General features: G+C 44.3%; 1 long non-coding RNA gene and 1 pseudogene across 2 annotated transcripts in view; both read right to left on the bottom strand.

The window, feature by feature from the left end:
* Positions 1 to 8,319, bottom strand: part of LOC117093725 — a 433,995-nt pseudogene extending 425,676 nt beyond the window's left edge. Inside the window, exon 1 of the transcript XR_004441215.1 lies at positions 8,172 to 8,319. The product of XR_004441215.1 is annotated as a zinc finger protein 253-like (transcript). The remainder of the gene's footprint in view (positions 1 to 8,171) is intronic.
* Positions 8,320 to 18,619: 10,300 nt separating this feature from the next.
* LOC117093771 lies at positions 18,620 to 21,634 on the bottom strand. Its single transcript, XR_004441234.1, has 2 exons — positions 21,439 to 21,634; positions 18,620 to 18,699 (listed from the first exon to the last, which is right to left on the bottom strand). It is a non-coding gene; the product is annotated as an uncharacterized LOC117093771 (long non-coding RNA).
* Between the last annotated feature and the right edge of the window lie 3,478 nt (positions 21,635 to 25,112).

Here is a 25,112-nt window from a genome sequence, read left to right as displayed (position 1 = left end):
AATATAGTTTAGTGTAAATGTTATTGTTCATATTTACATTTTTGTGACTTGCAGAGCAACTGCTGGATCTGCAGGAAAAGAAACAAGTTGTGAAATAGAATGCTCTGCAAGCACTGGTTTCAATAGAACATTTAAAAACTAAGACCCTACAATACACACTTCATTGTTCCCATTTTTCTGCTTTTGGGTTTCAGGAACTTGTGAACACCAGCTCTAAAAAGGCAGCAGGATTCACAGCCAAAACTCTGATCTCTTCTCATCAGTTCTGTGAGACAAGAGTCCAGGGTAGGGTCAGACCTAAATAAGGCCTCCAAAAAGGGTGAATCAGATCTTAAATCCCAGAGTTTCTGTAATTTTAATCTTTTCTAACTACTGCCCTATCAACTTTATACTATATATTAATATGCAATGTAAGCAAATCCCTGAAGGTTTTCTAGGGCATTTTTTTTTTTTTTTTTTGAAACGGAGTCTCACTTTGTCACCCAGGCTGGAGTGCAGTGGCATGATTTCAGCTCACTGCAACCTCTGCTTCCAGGGTTCAATTGATTCTTCTGCCTGAGACTCCCTAGTAACTGGAACTAGAGGTGTACACCACCATGCCCGCCTATTTTTGCATTATTAGTAGAGACAGGTTTCACCATATTGGGAGGCTGGTATTGAACTTCTGACCTTGTGATCCACCTGCCTCAGCCTCCCAAACTGTTGGGATTACAGGTGTGAGCCACTGTGCCCCGTCTCTCTACAGTAATCTTATTAGAAAATAAATATGTACACTTAGCAAGGTAAAAGGAACAGAAATTATACAGCCAGGCATGGTGGCACACGCATGTAACCCCCGGCACTTTGGGAGGCTGAGGTGGGTGGATCATGAGGTCAAGAGTTTGAGACAAGCCTGACCAATATGGTGAAACCCTCTCTGTACCAAAAATACAAAAATCAGCCATGTGTTGTGGCAGACACCCATAATCCCAGCTACTTAGGAGGCTGAGGCAGGACAATTGCTTGAACCAGGGTGGCAGAGGGCGTAGTGCACTGAGATCATGCCATTTTACTCCAGCCTGGGGGACAGTGACTCCATCTTAAAATATATATGTATATATAACAATTCTTCCATTTATAAATATCCCTTTAGGTGCAGACATCAGAAGTCACACCAATATAAAGTGGCCGAAATAAAGCTCAAGGTTGTGGACATATCTATATATTATACCAATCGTATGATGCATAATTCAACTATTTATCCAGTTGCTAGTCTAGACTAAAAATTTCTGGATTGTAGGAACCATGACTGCTTCATGTATTTTTTTTTTTTTTTTTTTTTGAGACGGAGTCTTGCTCTGCCGCCCAGGCTGGAGTGCAGTGGCCGGCTCTCAGCTCACTGCAAGCTCTGCCTCCCAGGTTTACGCCATTCTCCTGTCTCAGGCTCCCGACTAGCTGGGACTACAGGCGTCCGCCTCGTCGCCCGGCTAGTTTTTTGTATTTTTTAGTAGAGACTGGGTTTCACCGTATTAGCCAGGATGGTCTCGATCTCCTGACCTCGTGATCCGCCCATCTCGGCCTCCCAAAGTGCTGGGATTACAGGCTTGAGCCACCGCGCCCGGCCTGCTTCATGCATTTTTATAATGGCCATAAGAAATGGAAACAACTAGTTTATCTGTTTGGGTCTCCAGATCTCCTCCTTGTTTATCATCCAAGTACCAGGAAACTGGAGAAACTCTCATCTGGATACCAACCAAAGACACTGCTTGTATGAGGAGATGAACAAACACAAGACTCATTTCTCTTACACTGAGACAGAAGCAGAATTAGCCACACTTGTCAGCCTAACACAATTCTGCTCTGGACATCCTCAAATGCCTCAAAGACACCTAGATGATTATTTATTTATCTATTTTTGAGACAGAGTCTCACTCTGTTGCCCAGGCTGGCTACACGCACCCACCACCATGCCCGGCTAATTTTTTTTTTTTTTTTTTTTTTTTTTTTTGTATTTTTTAGTAGAGACAGTGTTTCACCGTGTTAGCCAGGATGGTCTCAATCTCCTGACTTCGTGATCCACTCGTCTCAGCCTCCCAAAGTGCTGGGATTACAGGTGTGAGCCACCGTGCCCGGCCGTTTCTCCTGTCTGTCATTAAAAAAAATCAGCTGAATTTGTCTTCAGTGGTTGAAATAAAACATACCCTTTTTTTTTTTTTTTTTTTTTTTAAATAATGGAGTCTCATTCTGCCTCCCAGGCTGGAGTGCAGTGGTGTGATCTCGGCTTACTGCAATCTCCACCTCCCCGGTACTAGTAATTCTACTGCCTCAGCCTCCAGACTAGCTAGGATTACAGGAGACCAAAACCATAACCAGCTTTTTGTTTTCTGGGTTTTTTCTGAGACAGAGTTTGGCTCTTGTTGCCCAGGCTGGAGTGCAATGGTGCAATCTCAGGTCACTGCAGCCTCCACCTCCAAGGTTCAAACAATTCTCCTGCCTCAGTCTCCTGAGTACCTGGGATTACAGGAATGCACCACCATGCTTGGCTAATTTTTTTGTTGTTGTTGTTAGTAGAGATGGGGCTTCTCCATGTTGGCCAGGCTGGTCTCGAACTCCCCGCCTCAGCCTCCCAATAATTTTTGTACTTTTAATAGATACAGGGTTTCACCATGTTGACCAGGCTGGTCTCAAACTTCTGTCGTCAGATGATCTGCCTGCCTCGGCCTCTCAAAGTGCTGAGATTGCAGGCGTGAGCCACCAACCTGGCTTAAAATTAAATATTTTTAAATTAAACTTTACTTAAGAGTATCTCCGGCCGGGCGCGGTGGCTCAAGCCTGTAATCCCAGCACTTTGGGAGGCCGAGACGGACGGATCACGAGGTCAGGAGATCGAGACCATCCTGGCTAACACGGTGAAACCCCGTCTCTACTAAAAATACAAAAACTAGCCGGGCGAGGTGGCAGGCGCCTGTAGTCCCAGCTACTAGGGAGGCTGAGGCAGGAGAATGGCGTAAAAAACCCAGGAGGCGGAGCTTGCAGTGAGCTGAGATCGGCCACTGCACTCCAGTCCGGGCGACAGAGCGAGACTCCTCCTCAAAAAAAAAAAAAAAAAAAAAAAAAAAAAAAAAAAAAAAGAGTATCTCCCTCCCTCAAGCTCTTGAACTTTGAGCTATCCTCAGTCTGAGTCAACACACAAAACCATGTTATGTCCCCCCTAAGAACATGCTGATTACAGGGTGAGGCATCCTCTAATCTAAAATCTGCTTTTCAACCCTCCATTTGCCATTCCCCTCCCACCTTGTTTCTAGCCTTGTTTGTTCCTTTCTGGGAAAGAAAGCTCTTTTATGCCTACATCTTTGCAAGCCATAAAGATCTTATAGTTATTTGGTGTTTCCTCCTGTTGCAATATTTTTTTGGAATTCTTTTTTTTTTTTTAACATAAATCTAATGTTTTTATTTTACAAAGTTTAGAAATGGTCTCAAAACAATAACAACTTCACCATCATTAAGACCTTCCCAGTTTCCTTTCATCTTAACCTTAACTGTATCTGCCTGTGGGACCCCAGCTTTCTAGGGCTCTGTAGCTTCTCTCGGGATAAAGACTTCTTCTATAGCTGGGTGAGCAGGCTGGGACATCTGCATGGGTGGCTCCTCAGAAAGAAGTAACTGGGACTTTAATAACTTCCTGTTGCAGGCTTAATATTAGCCTTAGCTTGGAGTCACTAGGTTCAAGTTTTAATTTCCATGTCAGAGTTATTCACTTGGTTTTCAAAACTAAGTGTTTGAAAAATCCAGTGAAATTACTTAGAGTGTTTACATAAGAAAAAGAAATTTTAAGGTGCTTACATTCTTATTTATTATTATTATTATTTTTTGAGATGGAATCTCGCTCTGTCACCCAGGTTGGAATGTAGTGGCTGGATCTCGGCTCACTGCAACCCCCACCTCCTGGGTTCAACCTATTCTTCTGCCTCGGTCTCCCAAAGAGCTGGGACTACAGGCATGCTCCACCACACCCAACTAATTTTTGTATTTTTAGCAGAGACAGGGTTTCACTATCTTGGGCAGGCTGGTATCGAACTCCTGACCTCAAGTAATCAACCAGCATTGGCCTCACAAAGTGCTGGAATTATAGGCATGAGCCACTGCACCTGGCTAAGGTGCTTGCATTTTATGCCTCCACAAGAAGAACAAATAGATCTACTTCTTTCAGACAATATATGTATTATTTCATTATTTGTTAAAAAATAATGTAGTAAAAAATTAGTCATATGGGAACACTTCTAGAAGTTACCATGTTTCATCACATACAATTTAGCATTAAGCTCAGAAATCAAGACAACAGGATATAGAATGGAGATATTCACTGTCACAAATTTACCCTGCAAAAAGAGGAACTGATGTTTTGATGAATCTGTATAACTCACCAATTATCTACCACATTTTCCTATGAAAATATATTCATTGTCTACAGCCAAAATGGAAGAGAGATTTTCCCTATTTTTTTTCTGTGATAGTTACCATTATAAAGCTAAGGCTTAGAATTCTGTTTGAAATCACTAAGACATAAAAAACACACCTGAGAAAATTCCTAAACTCACTCTTGGAAAGAAAAATGTAAATGAGAGTTATTAACAAATGGAATATATGATTAAATATTAATTTTTTGAAACTCATCTCTTTTATTTTCTTTGTAAATATTTTCTTACCTTTCAAGCCCTACTAATAAAATGCAGATTACAGTTAAAAAAGGGATGCAGGTGGGCGCCGTGGCTCACTTTAATGCCAGCACTTTGGGAAGGCAAGGCAGGCAGATCAATTAAGATTAAAGTTTCGGTGGTCAAGCCTGTAATCAGTTGGGAGGCCAGGGCGGATCAGGTCAGATCGAGATTGGCTAACACGGTGAAAGTACTAATAAAAACTAGGGGCAGTGGTGGCCGTAGCAGACTGGCTAGGAATGCGTACCAGGCAGCTGTTGAGCTGAGAGGCACTGCGCTCAGCGACAGAGCAGACTCCGTCTCCAAGAAAAGTTTGAGCGGGGCGTGGTGGTTTACGCCTGCAATCCCAACACTTTGGGAGGCCTACGTGGGCGGATCACCTGAGTTCGAAAGTTCGACATCAGCCTGACCAACATGGAGAAACTCCATCTCTACTGAAAATACAAAAATTAGGCGGGCGTGGTGGCACATGCCCAAGGCTGAGGCAGGAGAATCGCTTGAACCTCAGAGGCAGAGGTTGCAGTGAGCCAAGATCACTCTATTGCACTCCAGCCTGGGCAACAAGAGCAAAACTCCACCTCAAAAAAAAAAAAAAGACTAAAAGCTTGGGACCAGCCTGGTCCATCTCTACTAAAAACATAAAAACTAGCCAAATACAGTGGTGCACACTTGTAGTCCTAGCTACTCGGGAGGCTGAGGCATGAGAATCACTTGAACCCAGGAAGCAGAGGTTGCAGTGTGTCGAGATCAAGCCACTGCATTCCAGCCTGTGCAGCAGTGAGAGATTGTTTCAAAAAAAAAAAAAGAAAGAAAGAAAAAGAAAGCAGAATCAACAACAACAAAAACACCTGAGGTCAAAATAAGTGAACAAATCTTTTCAAGGTAGAGATCCAATCACCCACCCCATCCTGTTCACATGCTCAATAACCATTCTCCCAGGAGACACTGCTCTATGCCCCAGTGAGTGCCCCAAGTGCATTTTACTTTGTAAGTTTTTATGCCATCTCACTGGAGTCATTTTCTTTTGTCTTTTGAAGTGCTTTTCACAAACTTTTTACTATTTTTCTTTCACCCCCTCCAAGAGCATCCAGGGGGCAGAAATTATGTTTTCCCTTAATACCAGCATCTGATTGGCTGACCAGCAGTGTGTCTCCAAGAAATGGAAGTTAGGTTGGGTGAAGACAACCTTCATGTCTCAAGGGCTAGCTTTTCAAAAAAAAAAAAAAAAAAAGTACACCAGGAGATGTCTTTCAGCCCCAAGGCTGCCACCTCCTCCCTTAAGAGGCTACACGCTATACTTCAGGTGGTCCTATGGGAGAAAATGACCCAAGAGCTAATAGTCACTAGCCACTCTAGCAGACATAGCCATGGTGGGTATCTTGGTTTATCCCCAGAAAGTACTAAAACCCAGGCCCAGAATAAAACTGAAGGTTGGCAGAGGACACATCACCCGATAATGTTTCCAGAGGGTAATCGTAATCTAAAAACATTCTGGTAAGTTCTCTGGAAAAATAAAAGAAAAAGAGGCACAGATATTTTTTTAAATACAGTGTCAGGGGATTATTCTTTGCTTTCTTCTCATGGGAAATATTTACAAACAGAAAACATATCTCTTCAATAGGGCTGTGCAATGCTTTAAAAAATGATTGAGGAACATGGGGTACACTTGAGGCCCTGCTGGGGACAAATGTGAAAAACGCCAGGGAAAATCAGTCCCTTGTGGGTTGTGAAAATAATTAAGCGGCAGGCAATTAGACTGAGAAGGCTCTAGTCTTCTGATTCCTACTTGTAAAACACAATGTAAACTCAAGTGGATTTGTTAATAAATTACTACATTTGGGGAAACAAATTGCAGGCTTAAACAACTATAAACTGCCAATTAAGCTCTGATTGCATAACCAGGATATTTCCACCTTGATTGTACAAACTAAGAAGCTGCCGGGAGCGGTGGCTCACGCCTGTAATCCCAGCACTTTGGGAGGTCGAGGCAGGCGGATCACGAGGTCAGGAGACCGAGACAATCCTGGCTAACACTTCGAAACCCCGTCTCTACTAAAAACACAAAAAAATTAGCCGGGCTTGGTGATGGGCGCCTGTAGTCCCAGCTACTCGGGAGTCTGAGGCAGGAGAATAGTGAGAACTCGGGAGGCTGAGGCAGGAGAATGGGGTGAACCCGGGAGGCTGAGGCAGGAGAATGGGGTGAACCCGGGAGGAGGAGGTTGCAGTGAGCTGAGATCGTACCACTGCACTCCAGCCTGGGTGACAGAGCGAGACTCCGTCTCAAAAAAAAAAGGAAGCTAGGTAAGTATACCTAACCAATTGTTGAATTTGATTTTCTTCATCATTGATTTTACAAATGTCTTTCCTTCAAGCCCCTCCCATGGACCACAAACTACAAACTATAGCTGGGTGCTCCATGATTCTTCAATCATTCTTTGATTAAATTATTTACTTTTTCTTTGCAGTGACTCCTATAATTTACTTTTTTCTAGACAGAGTCTTGCTCCGTCGCCCAGGCTGGAGTGAAGTGGCGCGATCTCAGCTCACTGCAACCTACGCCTTCCGGATTCAAGCGATTCTCTCACCTCTGCCTTTGGAATAGCTGTGGCTATGGACATTCACCATCACACCCAGCTAATTTATGTATTTTTAGTAGAGATGGGGTTTCCCCATTTTGGCCAGGCTTATCTTGAACTCCTGACCTCAAGTGATCCACCCGCCTCGGCTTCCCAAAGTGCTGGGATTACAGGCTTGGGCCACCTCGCCCGGCCCCTAATTTTTTTTTTTTTTTTTTTGAGACGGGGTCTCGCTCTGTTGCCAGGCTGGAGTGCAGTGGCACGATCTTGGCTCACTGCAACTTTCGCCTCCCGGGTTCAAGCGATTCTCCTGCCTCAGTCTCCTAAGTAGCTGGGACTAAAAGCGCCCACCACTATGTCTGGCTAATTTTTGTGTTTTAGTAGAGACAGGGTTTCACCATGTTAGCCAGGATGGTCTCCATCTCCTGACCTCGTGATCTGCCCGCCTCGGCCTCCTTAGGATTATAAGCATGAGGCATCGCACCTGGCCACCCTTCTCCATACATTTTTAATAAGAGAAAACAGAAACTGTGAACCCCACGGACCAAAGCTCTTCCCATTCATGAACCCACAATCTGAGTCAGGATTCTCTCCCGAAGACCCTCCTGTGCTCCCCGCACAATCTGGGAGAGACGCGGCGCTGTGGATGCAGAGCTGCCGTGAGAGGGTTTCCGCCAGGGCAGTCACTGAGCAGGGAAGAGACAGGACACCCGGGCCGGCTGTCAGCACAGCCTCCATCTTCTGGCTGAAGGGGACTGAGGCCGAGCTGGGCAAGGAGAACTTGTGGCACAGATTGTTGAGCTGACTGAGAGGAGGCCTGAGTTCTGCCACAGCCACTTCTCACCGGTTCCAACCAGCTCCACCCCCCCCCCCAATCGGGAAGTAGGACCGGCACTCTCACTATTTCTAGGCTTCCAGGGGTTCCCGGCATCTTAGCTGTGGATCTCCCAATACCTGCAGGTCACAGGGCCACAGATGTTGGACCTCTAGGAGCACAGGACACAGACTAGTGAAGACGAGACCTAGAGCTCAGGATGCAGCGAGAGACAAAGGCCGCAGTCAAACAAGGAAAAAGTCCTGTTAGCTCCAGCTCCGTGCCTGATTGGACGGTTTTCAGCCTAGCGTTTCTGATTAAATAATGCTTAAGGTCCCCGCCCCCTCAGGCCCTGAGTGACAGAAAACGTGATCAGGGCTGAATGAAGAAAAAAAGTCACAGCCTTAGCTGCAGCCTTTTTCAGGCAGGGCTTCCTCTCTGAGCTGAGCCAGGCCCAACCCAGAGCATGGGAAAATTCTCTTTTTTTTACTCTCTCTCTTTTTGAATGTATTCAAAAGGTGAACAGAAGTATTTTGCTGTCATATTAATAGTACATAAAATTTTGGTTCAAGAAAAAATCAACTTTTACTTTGGTAATAGTGTATTATCAATACTAAAACTAATTTTAATAAACCTTATAAATAAATCAAATTTGTCATTTTTGACTACTCCAGATTTCCATATATATTTTGTAATCTCTTGTAATTTTTTAAAACTCTTTACATTTTATTTTTATCCAAATTCTTTTTATTTTTTCAATTTGAAACAACCTTTAAGCAATTTCAAACTATTATAGGAGATAGAAAGAAATCATTTAGGGCCAGGTTAGCTGGCAAGTGCCTGTAATCTCAACACTTTGGGAGGCCAAGGTGAGTGGGTCACTTGAGGTCAGGAGTTCAAGATCAGCCTGGCCAACAGGGTGAAAACCCATTTCTACTAAAAATCAAATAATTAGCTAGGTGTGGTGTTGCACACCTGTAGGCCCAGCTACTCCAGAGGCTGAGACAGGAGAATTGCTTAAACCCAGAAGGCGGAGTTTGTGTAACTGCCCAAGGGGTTCACCTTGCCCTATGCCTAGACAGCTGATTCATCAGGATGGGGTAATTTGTGGAGGAAAAGTTAAATATTAAATTTGAACTTAATTGAACGTGGACACATTCAATAGCCACCAAGTTCTCAAACAGGTTGTGTGAGCTTCTTGAAGCATTTGTTCAGCGCTGTTTCAGACAAATTTCAAACAAATCTCTATTTCAATTTGTTTCTATACATTAGTTGTTGAAAAACAATAGACAATCGCAATAACAAGTTGACAGTTTTGTGTTCCTTGACCCCAGTCACAAATGGTCCTCGTGACTGGGCCTTATGCCAAACAACTCGTTACAAAACAGCTAGGATACTAGACTGTGCGGAAGCTTCATGTGACCCTCCTCATCTGTGCAGGAAGGAGTGACTGACTCTGGAGCCCAAGCTGTTGCTTCCCGGTCTGGTGGTGACTCCTCCATAGTCTGGTGAGTGAATCCTCCATAGTCTGGTGAGTGAATCCTCCATAGTCTGCTGAGAGAATTTTAAAATTCTCTGCCTCCAATACCCCCAGTACTGCTCTTTGGCGATTGAATGGTCCAGGTAAGTGGGTTCTGCTCCCTGTGCCACCCAATTGGATGAGACCCTTCAACAGGGGTCGTCAGACACCCTATACAGGAGCAATTCTACTGGCATCAGTTTGGTGCCTCTTGAGGTCAGAAATTCCATATACATATACACCAGTATATGTATCTCTTTTCCTTTCTCCTCTTCCCATTGCAATTTGCTTATTATATCAACATGCTTATTATATCAATCCAGTTATTACATTGATTTGCTTATTATATTATTTGCTAATTATATCTGCATTTCCATTTACGTGGCATAAAGCTTATTTACCCTTAAAGGTATTGTGTGTGTGTCTTTTCTTCTCCCCTTGAACGTTTCCCACACAGAATATTTTTGATGTCACAAACAGGATTCGAAAACCAAACTGTGCTGCTTTTTGGCAGCAAGGACAGGGCTGGAAACTCGAGGAATTCCCATACCCATGGGTGGGAACTCCCCAATGTTGCTGTCAGTTCCTACAGGATTGAATAAAGGGGAACAAACACAGAAATGAAGACAAAGACAAAATATTTGTTTTAAAAGAAGGGGTTAGGCGGGGCGCGGTGGCTCACGTCTGTAATCCCAGCACTTTGGGAGGCCAAGGCGGGCGGATCATGAGGTCAGGAGATCGAAACCATCCTGGCTAACATGGAGAAACCTCGTCTCTACTAAAAATACAAAAAAAAAAATTTAGCCGGGATGGTGATGGACGCCTGTAGTTCCAGCTACTCAGGAGGCTGAGGCAGGAGAATGGCATGAACCCTGGAGGCGGAGCTTGCAGTGAACCGAGATCACACCACTGCACTCCAGCCTGGGTGATAGAGCGAGATTCAGTCTCAGAAAAAAAAAAAAAAAAAAGAAGGGGCCGGGGGCTTCTCGCTTGTAGTGAGCAGAAGGCAGCCCTGAGTTTCCAGGCCTTAGTATTTATTAGGTAGAATCAATAGGGAGGGAGAGGTAATGGTTGGTCAGCTGCTTGATTTATCACAGGTACATATAATTGCTTTCTTCATGCAACAGGCTTCAGATGTTCCTATAGATAACCACAAGGAACACTGCGCCTGGGGCGTGACTGCCCTCAGCACCCCTTCTGGCAGCAGATGCAGTTTGTCAGTTTTCTTGACTGAGTTGGTCAGGATCCTCATTTTCTCTACCTCCAATACCCCCAGTTCTCCTCTTTGGCGATTGAATGGTCCAGGGAATCTGGCCTTTGTGAGAATTGAGAATCTAAATTAGTGCAATTCAAACCATTGACCGTGCGTGAAGTGCTGCAGAAGATTCCAGTAGACAAAGGAGATGCTGAAGGGATCTCCCGGAGTGAATGGTGTTTGCTTACTGCTTATGAGTTAATGTATCAAGATAGGGAATAGTTGCTATAAGAGACATGTGAGCTGGTAAAGGAAAATGCTAATCTGATTTTCAGACTGGCCCTGGCCCAATGCCAGGCCTATGTCTTGACTGATTAGGCTCAAAGCTACCAGCCTGTTGCTGAAGAAAGCAACTGTCCAAATTACAACGTGTCCGGATTACAACGTGTTCAAGCCTTGCAATGACAGGCATTATAATGTATGGTGGTATAATTAATAGTGATTAGTCGCCTAAATGCTCCATTTGAAAGATACAGAATGGTGAGAATAGATAAGAGTTTACCAACCAAATATCTGCTGTCTTTAAGAGACTCACCCAACACATAAAAACTCACATCAAGTTAAGGTAAAGGGTTGGGAAAAAATAGTACCTGCAAATGTACCCCAAAAGCAAGCAGTAGTAGCCATTGTTACATCAGACAAAATAGACATTAAAGCAAAAACAGTTAAAAAAAAAAAAAAGACAAAGAGGGACATTCTATAATGATAAAGGGACTAGCCCAACAGGAAAATATCACAATTCTAAATATATATGCACCTAACACTGGAACTCCCAATTTATTAAACAATTACTACTAGACCTAAGAACTGAGATAAATGGCAACACAATGGGGAACTTCAATACGCTGCTGACAGCACTAGACAAGTCATCAAGACAGAAAGTCAACAACAACAAAAAAATGGACTTAAATTATACCCTAGAACAAATGGACTTGACAAATATTTACAGACCATTCTACCCAACAACTGCAGGATATACATTTTATTCATCAGCACATGGAACATTCTCCAAGATAGACATATGATAGGCCATAAAACTAGTCTCAATAAATTTAAGACAATCAAATTTATATCAACTGCTCTCTCAGTCTACAGTGGAATAAAAGTGAAAGTTAACTCCAAATGAACCATGAAAACCATGCAAATACATGGAAATTAAATAAATACATGGAAATTAAATAAAAATAAAATTTAGGATCAACCTGTTTCTGAATGATTGTTGTAGGAAATCAAGATGGAAATTCAAAAATTCTTTGAGTTGAACGATAATAATGACACAATCTATCAAAATGTCTGGGATACAGCAATAGTGGTGCTAAAAGGAAAGTTCACAGCATCAAGTGCCTACATCAAAAAGTTTGAAAGACCATAAGTAAACAACCTAAGATAACACCTCAAAGAACTAGAGAAACAAGAACAAGCCAAACCCAAACCCAGCAGAAGAAAAGAAATAACAAAGATCAGAGAAGAGCCCCATGGGGAGGGGTGGCTCTAGTCTCTGTGGACCAGCAGACTTAGCCTATCTTCCTGCTAGTTCTGAGGAAAAGGAGTAGCTCAGTTGAGTGGATTTCCCCCCAGCAAAACATCCCCCCTCCACCAAGTGCTTTAGTAAGTGGATTCTGCTCCCTGTGCCATCCAACTGGATGAGACCCCTCAACAGGGGTCATCAGACACCCTATACAGGAGCTATTCTACCGGAATCAGTTTGGTGCCTCTTGAGGTCAGAGATCCCAGAGGAAGGAGTGAGCACTCCTCTTTGCTCTTCTCCAACCTCCTTGAGTGACAGCTCCAGGCACAGGAGTGAACCAGATGAATAGGGTCTGAAGTGAACCCCTAGCAAACTGTAGCAGCCCTACAGAAGAGGGACCTGACCATTGAAAGAAAAACAAACAGAAAGCAACTACAGCATCAACAAGAAAAAAATGTACCCACAAAAACCTCATCCAAGGCCGCACATGGTGGCTCACACATGTAACCCAATACTTTGGGAGGCCAAGGGGAGCAGAGCACTTGAGGTCAGGAGTTTGAGACTAGCCTGGCCAACATGGTGAAACGTCGTCTCTACTAAAAAATACAAAATTAGCCAGGTGTGGTGGTGCATGACTGTAGTTCCAGCTACTAGATAGTCTGAGACATGAGAATCATTTGAACCTGTGAGGCAGAATTTGCCGTGAGCCATGATCATGCCACTGTACTCCAGCCTGAGTGACAGACAGACTGTCAAAAAAAAAAAAAAATCTAAGGGTCAAGCAACCTCAAAGATAGAAACTAGACAAATTCACGAAGATGAGAAAGAATCAACAAAAAACCGTTGAAAGGCCACAGTACCTCTTCTCTTCCAAATGATCAAAATGTCTCTTCAGTAAGGTGCAGAACTGGACAGAGGATGAGATGCATGAATTGACAGATGTAGGCTTCGGAAGATGGTTAATAACAAACTCTGCTGAGCTAAAGAAACATGTTCCAACCCAATTCGAAGAAGTTAAGAACCTTGATAAAAGGTTAGAGGAACTGCTAACTAGAATAACCAGTTTGGAGAGGAACATAAATGACCTGATGGAGCTGAAATGTTTGGCATGAGACCCAGTCACGAGGGCCCTTTGCCAATGGGCTCAAGGAATACACAAAGGTTAACTTGTTCTTCAATAACTAACATATAGAAATAGATTGAAACACAGATTTCTCTGAAACAATACTGGATGAATGCCTCCAGGGGGTCACACAACCCGTTCTGAGACTTGGTGACCATTCGTTGTTTGTGTCCATGTTCAATTGAGTTAAAATTAATATTTAACTTTTCCTCCCCAAATTCCCCCCCCTTTTTTTTTGAGATGGAGTCTCACTCTGTCGCCCAGGCTGGAGTGCCATGGCGGGATCTCAGCTCACTGCAAGCTCCGCCTCCCGGGTTCACGCCATTCTCCTGCCTCAGCCTGCTCCCTAGCTGGGACTACATGCCCCTGTCGCCTAGCCCGGCTAATTTTTTTTGGTTTCTTATTTTTGGAGAGACGGGGTTTCACGTGTTAGCCAGGATGGTCTCGATCTCCTGACCTCGTGATCCTCCCGCCTCGGCCTCCCAAAGTGCTGGGATTACAGGCGTGAGCCACTTCGCCTGGCCAAATTCCCACTGTCCTTTTTTTGTTTGTTTGTTTTTGTTTTTGTTTTTTTTTTTTTTTTTTTTTTTTTTTTGAGGCGGAGTCTCGCTCTGTTGCCCAGACTGGAGTGCAGTGGCGCAATCTCGGCTCACTGCAAGCTCCGCCTCCGGGTTCACGCCATTCTCCTGCCTCAGCCTCCCGAGTAGCTGGGACTACAGGCGCCCGCCACCTCGCCCGGCTAGTTTTTTTTGTATTTTTTTTAGTAGAGACGGGGTTTCACCATGTTAGCCAGGATGGTCTCGATCTCCTGACCTCGTGATCCGCCCGCCTCGGCCTGCCAAAGTGCTGGGATTACAGGTGTAAGCCACCGCGCCCGGCCAAATTCCCCTGTCTTGATGATCCGGCTGTGTCTAGACAAAAGGCAAGGTAAATCCCTTAGGCTGTTACACAATCTCCGCCTCCTGGGTTCAAGAGATTCTCGTGCCTCAGCCTCCGGAGTAGCTGGGACTACAGGTGTGCGCACCAGCACACCCAGCTAATTTTTTGTATTTTTAGTAGAAATGGGGTTTCACCATGTTGGCCAGGCTGGTCTTGAACTCCTGACCTCAAGTTATCCACCCACCTTGGACTCCCAAGGTGCTGGAATTACAAGTGTGAGCCACCGCTCCTGATTCTAATGATTTCTATTTCCTGTAACAATTTGAAATTACTTAAAGGTTGTTTCAAATTGAAAAAAATAAAAAGAATGTAGATAAAAATAAAACATAAAAAGTTACAAAATTACAAGAGATTATGAAGTATATGTGTAAATCTCGAGCTGTCAAAAGTGACAAATTTGATTTATGTATAAGGCTTTATTAAAATTAGCTTTAGTATTGGTAACACATTATTATCAAAGTAAAAGCTGATATTCCCTTGAACCAAAATTTTATGTATTATTAATATGACAGGAAAATACTTCTATTTTTTATTTTTTTTGAGACGGAGTCTTGCTCTGTCACCCAGGCTGGAGTGCAGTGGCCTTATCTCAGCTCACTGCAAGCTCCGCCTCCCGGGTTTAGGCCATTCTCCTGCTTCAGCCTCCCGAGTAGCTGGGACTTACAGGTGCCCGCCATCTCGCCCGGCTAGTTTTTTGTATTTTTTTTAGTAGAGACGGGATTTCACCGTGTTAGCCAGGATGGTCTCGATCTCCTGACCTCGTGATACGCCCGCCTCGGCCTCCTAAAGTGCTGGGATTACAGGCTTGAGTCACCGCGCCCGGCGACAGCAAAATACTTCTGTTCACCTTTTGAACACATTGAAAAAGAGAGTAAAAAAAGAGATAGAATTTTCCCATACTCGGGCCGGGAGCGGTGGCTCACACCTGTAATCCCAGCACTTTGGGAGGCCGAGACAAGCGGATCACGAGGGCAGGAGATCCAGACCATCCTGGCTAACACGGTGAAACCCCGTCCCTACTAAAAATACAAAAAACTAGCCGGGGGCGGTGGCGGGCGCCTGTAGTCCCAGCTACACGGGAGGCTGAGGCAGGACAATGGCGTGAACCCGGGAGGCGGAGCTTGCAGTGAGCCGAGATTCCGCCACTGCACTCCAGCCTGGGCGACAGAGGGAGACTCTGTCTCAAAAAATAAAAATAAAAATAAAAAGAATTTCCCCATACTCTAGGGTGGGCCTGGCTCAGCTCAGGGAGGAAGCCCTGCCTGAAAAGGCTGCAGCTTTCATCGCTCAGCCCAGCATCGGATCACATCTTCTGTCACTCAGGAGCTGAGTGGGCGGGGCCTTAAGCATTATCCAATCAGGGACGCTGGGCTGGAAACCGTCCAATCAGGCAGGCAGCTGGAACAAAGAGGACGGCTTCCGGGTTTGGCGCGGCCTTTGTCTCTCGCTGCATCTGGAGCTCTAGGTTTCCTCTTCACTACTCTGTGTCCTCTGCTCCTAGAGGCGCAGCCTCTGTGGCCCTGTGTCCTGCAGGTATTGGGAAATCCACAGCCAAGATGCCGGGATCCCCTGGAAGCCTAGGAATGGTGAGCGTGCCGGTTCGACATCCTGAGAGAGGGGAGGGACTGGTTGATGGGAAGTGGCTGTGGCGGCACTCAGGCCTCCCCGAAGTCAGCTGCACAGTCTGCGCCCCGAGTTCTCCTTGCCCAGGTCGGCCTCAGTCCCCTCCAGCCATAAGATGGCTACGGCGCTGTCAGCCAGTCCGGGGCTTCCTGTCTCTTCCCTGCGCAGTGACTGTGCCCTGGCCTGGCGCCCTCTCTGGGCAGCAGCTCTGCACCCGCAGCTCCGGGTCTCTCCCAGATTGTCAGGAACCACGAGATGGTCATCAGGGGAGATCTTGACTCGGGGTGCGCGTTCACGAATGGGAAGAGCTTTGGTCCTTGGGGTTCAGAGTTTCTCTTTTCTCCTGTTAAAAATTTACGGGGACGGGCGCGGTGGCTGACGGCTGTAATCCCAGCATTTTGGGAGGCGAAGGCGGACGGGTTGTCAGGGAAACTAAGTTTCTCTTCAAAGACTCAACTTCCTGGTCAGAAGTTGTAAAAGTTGTAAATCAACCCTACCCCTTCTTCCCCCTTTTCCGTTTCTCGCAAATCGCACGTTTATCCTATTTGGAAAAAGTTTGGATCAGCTTAGATTGTGCGGTCTGACCCTAGCCAATAGGGGAAGGACACAAAACCAAAAACTACGTTGGGGTTAAAAACCCCCTCCTGGTCGGGCGCGGTAGCTCAGACCTGTAATACCAGCACTTTGAGAGTCCTAGGCGGACGGATCACGTGGTCAGGAGTTCTAGACCATCCTGGTCAGCAAGGTGAAACCCCGTCTCTACTAAAAATACAAAAAATTAGCCAGGTGTGGTGTCAGGCGCCTGTAATCTCAGTTACTTCGGAGACTGAGGCGTGAGAATTGGTTGTGTTATGCCCAGACCGTTTGTTCCCCGAAAAAAAGACCACCAGAGTCCAGAGTCAAAGCCAAGCGGCAAGGATCTTTAATGCAAGTTCGAACTTGGTCCCTCCGTTCCACAACATACAGGAGGGCCCAGAACAATGCGTGCGCTTGCCTTTTATAGCCTAATGTAAACAGGACTTGTAAAGTTGCAGAGGAACGAGGGAATTCTCTAGGTTACAGCATTACAATTGGTTAACATTTTAAGTTTATACATTTAGCAGTTTTTTTATTGGTTCCCGTGCTCTCACAAACGGCTGTTTTCTTATCAGGGATTTTCCAGGTGGTGTCCTTCTAAAGTTGAGATATATGGTAGTCTTTGAATTGAAAGATATATGGTAGGGAGACATATGGTGGGATGAGCCCAGGAAGTTGAGGGATATATGGAGGGGAGACATATGGTGGGATATGTTTATACTGGGCTCAGGAAGTTGAGAGATATATGGCAAGCACTAGTAATTAGAACAGAAAAAGAACAAGACAGGGACTTTCACATTGCTTGTCTATACAACATCTGAAATCTATAGATAACATTATCGGTTAGGTCCGGCATCAACTTTTAACTAGGCTCAAGGCGCCGCCGGGCTGTCTGCCTGTAGGGTCAACTTCTAACTAGGCTCAAGGCGCCGCCCGGGCTGCCTGCCTGTAGATTTCATTTGGTCTCTTTCATTCCTCCCTTTCTCAAGTACCTCTAGAGCCAATCTTGGGTCTTATAAGTCTGATTCCGTTTCAGCGTTTACAGGTTGTTATTGGGCTATGAGGACCATGTGCTGTATGGTGTCAAACCTTTCCCTGACAAACCGCAAAATTCTGTTAATAACACAAGGTCCTACGGTAAGCAGAAATAGTAGACTTAGCAGAGGTCCAAGGAAGGGGGCTAACAGGGGAAACATAGAGGAATTTTACCATTGTCATCATGACACTGAGATTACAAACTTTACAAAGTAATAGAATATTACAAAGTAAGTGGGGGCAGGATGAGAGCACAGGATGGTGTTAACATTAAAATTGCTAATGAAATTTTGGAAACGCATACTCAATTGATAACATTTTATCAGGAAATAGGGTTTGAGAGCAGACAACCTGACTGACCAAAATTTATTAGGTGGGAATTTCCTCATCCTAATAAGCCTGAGAGCACTACAGGAGGCCGGGGCTTATTTCATCCCTTCGGCTTCAACTGTAAAAGGCGGCACGCCTCCAAGGGGGTCGTTTATAGGCCTACCCTCAGAGCGCATTCTCTTTCTCAGGGATATTCCTTGCTGAGAAAAAGAATTCAGCGATATTTCTCCTATTTGCATTCAAAAAGAGAAGAAATATGGCTCTGTTCCGTCCGGCTCATCAGCGGCCAGTTCAAGGTTACCTCCCTTGTTCCCTGAACATCACTGTTATCCTGTTCTTTTTTCAAGATGCCCAGAGTCCATATTGTTTAAACACACATGCTCTACAAACCATTTGTGCAGTTAACTCAATCATCACAGGGTCCTGAGGTGACATATATCCTTCTCAGCTTACAAAGAAGATGATGGGACTAAGAGATTAAAGTAAAGACATAGGAAATTACAAAAGTATTAAAGTAAAGGCAGACATAAGAAATTACAAAAGTATTAATTTCGGAGAAGTAATAAAATGTCCATGACATCTTCATATTTTATGTTTTTTGCCGTGGCTGTAGCCAGTCCCTCCATTCAAGGTTTCTGACTCCCTGCAACATTTTCTCTCCTTTTTTTCTATATAAATATGCCATGGCGATGAAGGCTCGTTCGTTCTCTCGATTGTGGCATAGGATTCTTTGACTGGTCCAGCACACTAAAAACAAACCGATTAAACAGAGACACATAATTTCAAAATTGCTGCAGTAGAGTTCTCAATAGACTTAATTTAAGTTGTGGGGTTTTAATCCATAAAGAATTTTTTTTTTTTTTTTTTTACTTGATCTAATGCCTCAGTTCTAGGCACAATATTTAAATGACTTTGAGAGGCTTTAAAATTGTTGTTCTAATTTAGAAATGTCTAAAGTGAGATAATTTCCTCTTCCCTGTAGATGGCGTTTTGCCATGTCCCAGTGATGTTTAGACTTATTATAAGTTTGGGGTGTAATACAAAAATCTGAAGTATTCCAGTCACACTGTAACTGGAAACAATACCTAATGGAAATATTTATCATTAATTATTTTTCTCCGGTTAGGCCGGGCAACAATCATCTGTGGGACCAGGTACCTACACACTATTATTAACATATTTTAACAGGATTATTCATCCTTGTGACCACCCGAATTAAGGGCGGGAAAGGCACATAAGCCCAGTAGGTATAATTAGCTGCAGCTGCTCCTGCAGGCATGGGGAGACTTACCACCGTTGATACAACTATTAAAGCTGCAAGCAGCGTTGTTTTTTTTTTTTTTTTTTTTTTTTTTCCTGAGGTTTGTGTCACCTTTGCGCTGGCTAGGCTTTTTCTAGCTAACAGTGTCAGCTTCTTTAACTGTGCCCAGGTCGGCAGCTCTGCCTTCCTGGTGCATGGTGACTTTATCTGCTTTTTTAATATCACCACTTGATTTATCCTGTGAGTCAATGGTGCTCGATACGGTGTTTCTGTCTCTGTGGAGGCGCTTTTCTTTGCATCTCCGATGGGTTCATTGTAGAACTTCAAATGTTTAGTGGGTATCCAAATAGGAAGCTGATTTTCTCCTAGTGAAACACAAGCAAAACTTCTTCCCCAGGTTATTACCTTCCTCTATTTCCATGTCCTATCTTTGTTGTAACAAAGTGAACAGCTGGTGTAACTGATTATCTATGCTATATTTAATTAGAGCTGTCTTAACATCCTTTGTAGCCTGTACTACATATGCAGAATCTGATATAATATTAACAGGTTGATTAAAATCTTTTAACACTGTAATGACTGCAACCAACTCTGCTCTTGAGCAGATTGATATTGAGTTTTGATTACTCGCTCTTTTGGCCCTCTGTAAGTCACTTTTTCATTGCTGGGACCATCAGTGAATACTGTCAGAGCATTTTCTAAAGGTTTATGTCTGGTAATTTTAGGTAAAATCCAAGTAGTCAATTTTAAAAACTGGAAGATTTTTGTTTTTGGGTAATGATTATCAATAATTCTTACAAAATCTGCAAGGCCAATTTGCCATGCACCAGAATTGATAAAGGCTCGTTTAACTTGTTCCATGGTTAAAGGAACAACTATTTTGTCTGGGTCATTACCATACAATTTTATTATTCGTAATCTTGTCTGACCAATTAATGTAGCCATTTGATCCAAGTACAATGTAAAAGTTTTAATTGTACTGTGAGGAAGGAATGACCACTCTACAAGATCAGTATTTGAAAATGATGCCTTTTGGAGAACGCGCAGTGGCGAAAATCAAAAGTTGGAGTGGGGCTAAAGAATCTATTTTACTGATTTGCGCTGACCGAAATTTTTTTTTTCTCTTCTATAATTTTAATTTTTTTTGTTGCCTCGGGGCTAATATTTTTTTATTATCTATTTGCATCCTTAAATAATGAAAAGGAGCAGAGGTTTGGATCTTTTTAAATGCTATTGTTAGTCCTGTGTTAGCAACCTCTGCTTGCAGAAATGTGTAACAGTCAATTAATTTGTCTCTTGTTTCTGCAGCACATAAAATATCATCAATATAGTGAATGATATAACAATCTGAAAATCTGTTTCTAACTGGTTGAAGGACTTGACCTACGAAAGCTTGACAAATAGTTGGACTATTAAGCATTCCCTGAGGTAAAATTTTTCACTGAAACCTGGTAGCTGGTTCTTTATTATTTATGGCTGGTATAGTAAAGGCAAATTTTTTACAATCTTGCTCTGCCAGAGGAATGGTAAACAAAAGCAATCCTTTAGACCAATTATAATTAAAAGCCAGTCTTTTAGGATCATGGCCGGAGAGGGCAATCCAGGTTGGAGAGGCCCCACGGGTTGAATTACAGCGTTTACGGCTCTTAAGTCCATTAACATACGCCATTTGCCTGATTTTTTTTTTTTTTTTTGAATTACAAATACAGGAGAATTCCAGGGTGAGAATGAAGGCTCAATGTGTCCCTTTTCTAATTGTTTCTTTGCTAGTAAGTGTAAAGCCTCCAGTTTTTGCTTTGGTAGCGGCCACTGATTTACCCATACCGGTTTTCCTGTTTTCCAAGTTAATGGAATGGGTTTAGGAGGCTCTACAGTGGCCGCCCCTAAAAAGGATACCCCATTTCTTTTCTTTTTTGATTATCTGGCCCTAAACAATGTAAAATCATTGTACTTTCATACACTTCTGAAGCTGTGCCTACGCCGATAAGTCTTGTAACAGCCTTTTGTTTAGGCCAATTTTTTTCCCAATCTTTTAGATCTAAAGTTTTCTGTTCCGGAAACCATGGACAAAACTGTTCTATTGTTTGAAAGAGCGTATTTAGATTTTTGCTAGACACTTTAACTCCCCCTCTTTTTAAGAGAATTTTTATAAAGCTGCGATGAGGCATATTTACTTTTAGTTTGCTCCATTGTTACCCTAGGTTCTTCCGAGCGCGCAAGCTTACCACAAGGCTGACTGTAGACGTACTCGGGAGTCTTTCGTCGACTTGTCTTTAATGACCACACTCCAGCATACCCTCACCTTAGAGAAAAGCTTCCAAGTTGGGCACCAGATGAAGGGGTGGCGTGCCCCTCCACATCTGTGGGTGTTTCTCGTTAGGTGGAACGAGAGACTTTAGAAAAGAAATAAGACCCAGAGACAGAGTATAGAGAAAGAAAAGCGGGGCCATGGGACCAGCGCTCAGCTTACAGAGGACCCACGCCAGCCCTTCAGAGTTACTTTCCCTTGTAGTGGGTCCGGGTGCGCTAGCCACCTCCCGTCTGTCTGCTCCCTCCCGCGGCTCAACCTGGGGGGGGGGCTGAGGCCTGCGGCCGGGAGAGGTATGGAGGGGGTTCTGTGGACAGTGGGTCCCCGCTATCAGGTAAACAGGTCCTGCAAGGGAAAGTGAGTTGCTGGAATATCAACAACAAGTTATGTCAGTCGCAGGCGCGCTCCAGAAATCTGGGTCAGAACAAGTTATGTCAGTCGCAGGCGCACTCCAGAAATCTGGGTCAAAATAAGTGCAAACAAGAACCAGATGAGAGCCGGGGGACGTCTCCCACCGGTCTCTGCTGGCTGTCCTATAGCGCGTCCGCCAGGACGTATGCCAGCTTCAGACCTCGCGAGTCACAGATTCAGGCGGACTTAGAGAGCCGCGAATTCAGACAGGCTAACAGCCTCAGGCGGACTTAAAGAGCCGCGAATTCAGACAGGCTAACAGCCTCAGGCGGACTTAAAGAGCCGCAGGTTCAGAACGGACACAGACAGACAAAGACGAAGACGGGCAAACACAGGCGAGCCGGCTCACCTATTAGCAGATCGATCCTAGTAGATCCGTTGACCAGGGGTCTGGTGGGCTTGGGGAATCCCGGACGAGCCCCCAAATGTTATGCCCAGACCGTTTGTTCCCCGAAAAAAAGACCACCAGAGTCCAGAGTCAAAGCCAAGCGGCAAGGATCTTTAATGCAAGTTCGAACTTGGTCCCTCCGTTCCACAACATACAGGAGGGCCCAGAACAATGCGTGCGCTTGCCTTTTATAGCCTAATGTAAACAGGACTTGTAAAGTTGCAGAGGAACGAGGGAATTCTCTAGGTTACAGCATTACAATTGGTTAACATTTTAAGTTTATACATTTAGCAGTTTTTTTATTGGTTCCCGTGCTCTCACAAACGGCTGTTTTCTTATCAGGGATTTTCCAGGTGGTGTCCTTCTAAAGTTGAGATATATGGTAGTCTTTGAATTGAAAGATATATGGTAGGGAGACATATGGTGGGATGAGCCAGGAAGTTGAGGGATATATGGAGGGGAGACATATGGTGGGATATGTTTATACTGGGCTCAGGAAGTTGAGAGATATATGGCAAGCACTAGTAATTAGAACAGAAAAAGAACAAGACAGGGACTTTCACATTGCTTGTCTATACAACATCTGAAATCTATAGATAACATTATCGGTTAGGTCCGGCATCAACTTTTAACTAGGCTCAAGGCGCCGCCCGGGCTGTCTGCCTGTAGGGTCAACTTCTAACTAGGCTCAAGGCGCCGCCCGGGCTGCCTGCCTGTAGATTTCATTTGGTCTCTTTCAGTTGAACCAGGAGGAAGAGGTTGAAGTGAACTGAGATCGCGCCATCGCACTTCAGCATGCGGGACAGAGCAAGACTCCTTCTAAAAAAAAAAAAAAGTAAGAATCTTAAAATTTTCTTCCTTTATGTAAACACTGCGTTAAGTAATTTCACTGGATTTTTCAAACAGTTTCAAGAACGAAGTGAATAACACTGACATGGAAATTAAAGCTTGAACCTGGTAATTCCAAGCTAAGGCTAATATGAAGCCTGCAAAAGGAGGGGTTTAAAAAAAAATTTTTTTTTTTATTTTGACACGGGGTTTAGCTCTTATTGCCCAGGCTGGAGTGCAGTGGTGTGATCTCGGCTCACCGCAACCTCTACCTCCCTGGTTCAAGGGATTCTCCTACCTCAGCCTCTGGAGTAACCTGGGATTACAGGCATGCACCTTCACGCCCGCCTAATTATATGTGTTTACTAGAGATGGGGTTTCTCCATGTTGGTCAGGCTGGTCTCCAATTCCGAACCTCAGGTGATCCACCCGCATTGGCCTCCCAAAGTGCTGGGATTACAGGGTTGCGCCACCGCGCCCGGCCAGCAGGAGGTTATTAAAGGCCCAGTTAGTTTTTTCTGGGGAGCCTCCCCTGCAGTTGTCCCAGCCTGCTCACCCCAGCTATGGAAGGAGCCTTTATATTGAGAGAAGCTACAAAGCCCTGGAAAGCTGGGCCCCCACAGGCAGATGCAGTTAAGATTAAGGCGGAAGGAAACTGGGAGTGTCTTACTGATAATAAAGCTATTGTTTTGAGGCACTTTTCAGACTTTTTAAGATAAAAAAGTTAGATTTATATTAAGAAATGAATTAGTATTGGAACAGGAGAACGTACCAACTAATTATAAGTTCTCTGTGGCTTACAAAAATGTGGGCAGAAAAGGGCTTTCTTTCCTAGAGAGGAGCAAACAAGATTAGATAAAAGGTGGGAGGGGAATGGCAAATGGAGGGTGAAAAAGTCGTATTTTAGCTCAGAGAATGTCTTACCCTGAAATCAGCATGTTTTTCGGAGGGACTTAAAATGGGGTTGTATGTTGACTTAGACTAACGGTAGCTCAAAGTTCAGGAGCCTGAGGGAGGGAGATAAACTTAAATAAAGTTTGACTAATAAATATTTTAGGCCAGGCATGGGGGATCATGCTTGTAATCCCAGCACCTTGGGAGGCCTAGGCAGGCCGATCACCTGAGGTCAGGAGTTCGAGAACAGCCTGGGCAGCATGGTGAAACACGGTGTCTACTAAAAATACAAAAATTAGCCGAGCTTCGTGGTGGGCGCCTATAATGGCAGCTACTCGGGAGGCTGAGGCAGGAGTATTGCTTGAACCTGGGAGGTGAAGGTTGCAGTGAGTCGAGATGGCGCCACTGCACTCCAGCCTGGGCAGCAGAGTGAGACTTAATCACAAAAAGAAAAAAAAGAAAAGAAAAAAAAGAAAAGAAAAAAAAGAAATTTGACCACTGAAGACAAATTCAGCTGATTTTTCTAATAAGAAAAAGGAGAGGCCGGGCGCGGTGGCTCAAGCCTGTAATCCCAGCACTTTGGGAGGCCGAGACGGGCGGATCACGAGGTCAGGAGATCGAGACCATCCTGGCGAACATGGTGAAACCCCGTCTCTACTAAAAATACAAAAACTAGCCGGGCGAGGTGGCGGGTGCCTGTAGTCACAGCTACTCGGGAGGCTGAGGCAGGAGAATGGCCTAAACCCGGGAGGCGGAGCTTGCAGTGAGTTGAGATCCGGCCACTGCACTCCAGCCTGGGCGACAGAGCGAGACTCTGTCTCAAAAAAAAAAAAAAAAAAAAAAAGAAAAGAAAAAGGAGAAAATGTACAGAGTGTGTGTCTGGCTGTGTGATAGGTGAGAAAAGAGCACCATCTAAGTCATAATGGGAAGGGTGTTTCTTTCCATAAACTGTTTCTGGAGTACACAACAAATGGATAATTTTATTAATCACAAATATTTTCCATGATTATCTATGTGTTTCATCTTTCCCCATCTCTTTTCTTTGTTGTATGCATTTCTTCCATTTGGCT

This window comes from Trachypithecus francoisi, unplaced genomic scaffold, assembly GCF_009764315.1.
Source record: "Trachypithecus francoisi isolate TF-2019V2 unplaced genomic scaffold, Tfra_2.0 Lachesis_group12, whole genome shotgun sequence".
NCBI lineage: Eukaryota > Metazoa > Chordata > Mammalia > Primates > Cercopithecidae > Trachypithecus > Trachypithecus francoisi.
This window is presented reverse-complemented; position numbering and strand designations above follow the sequence as displayed.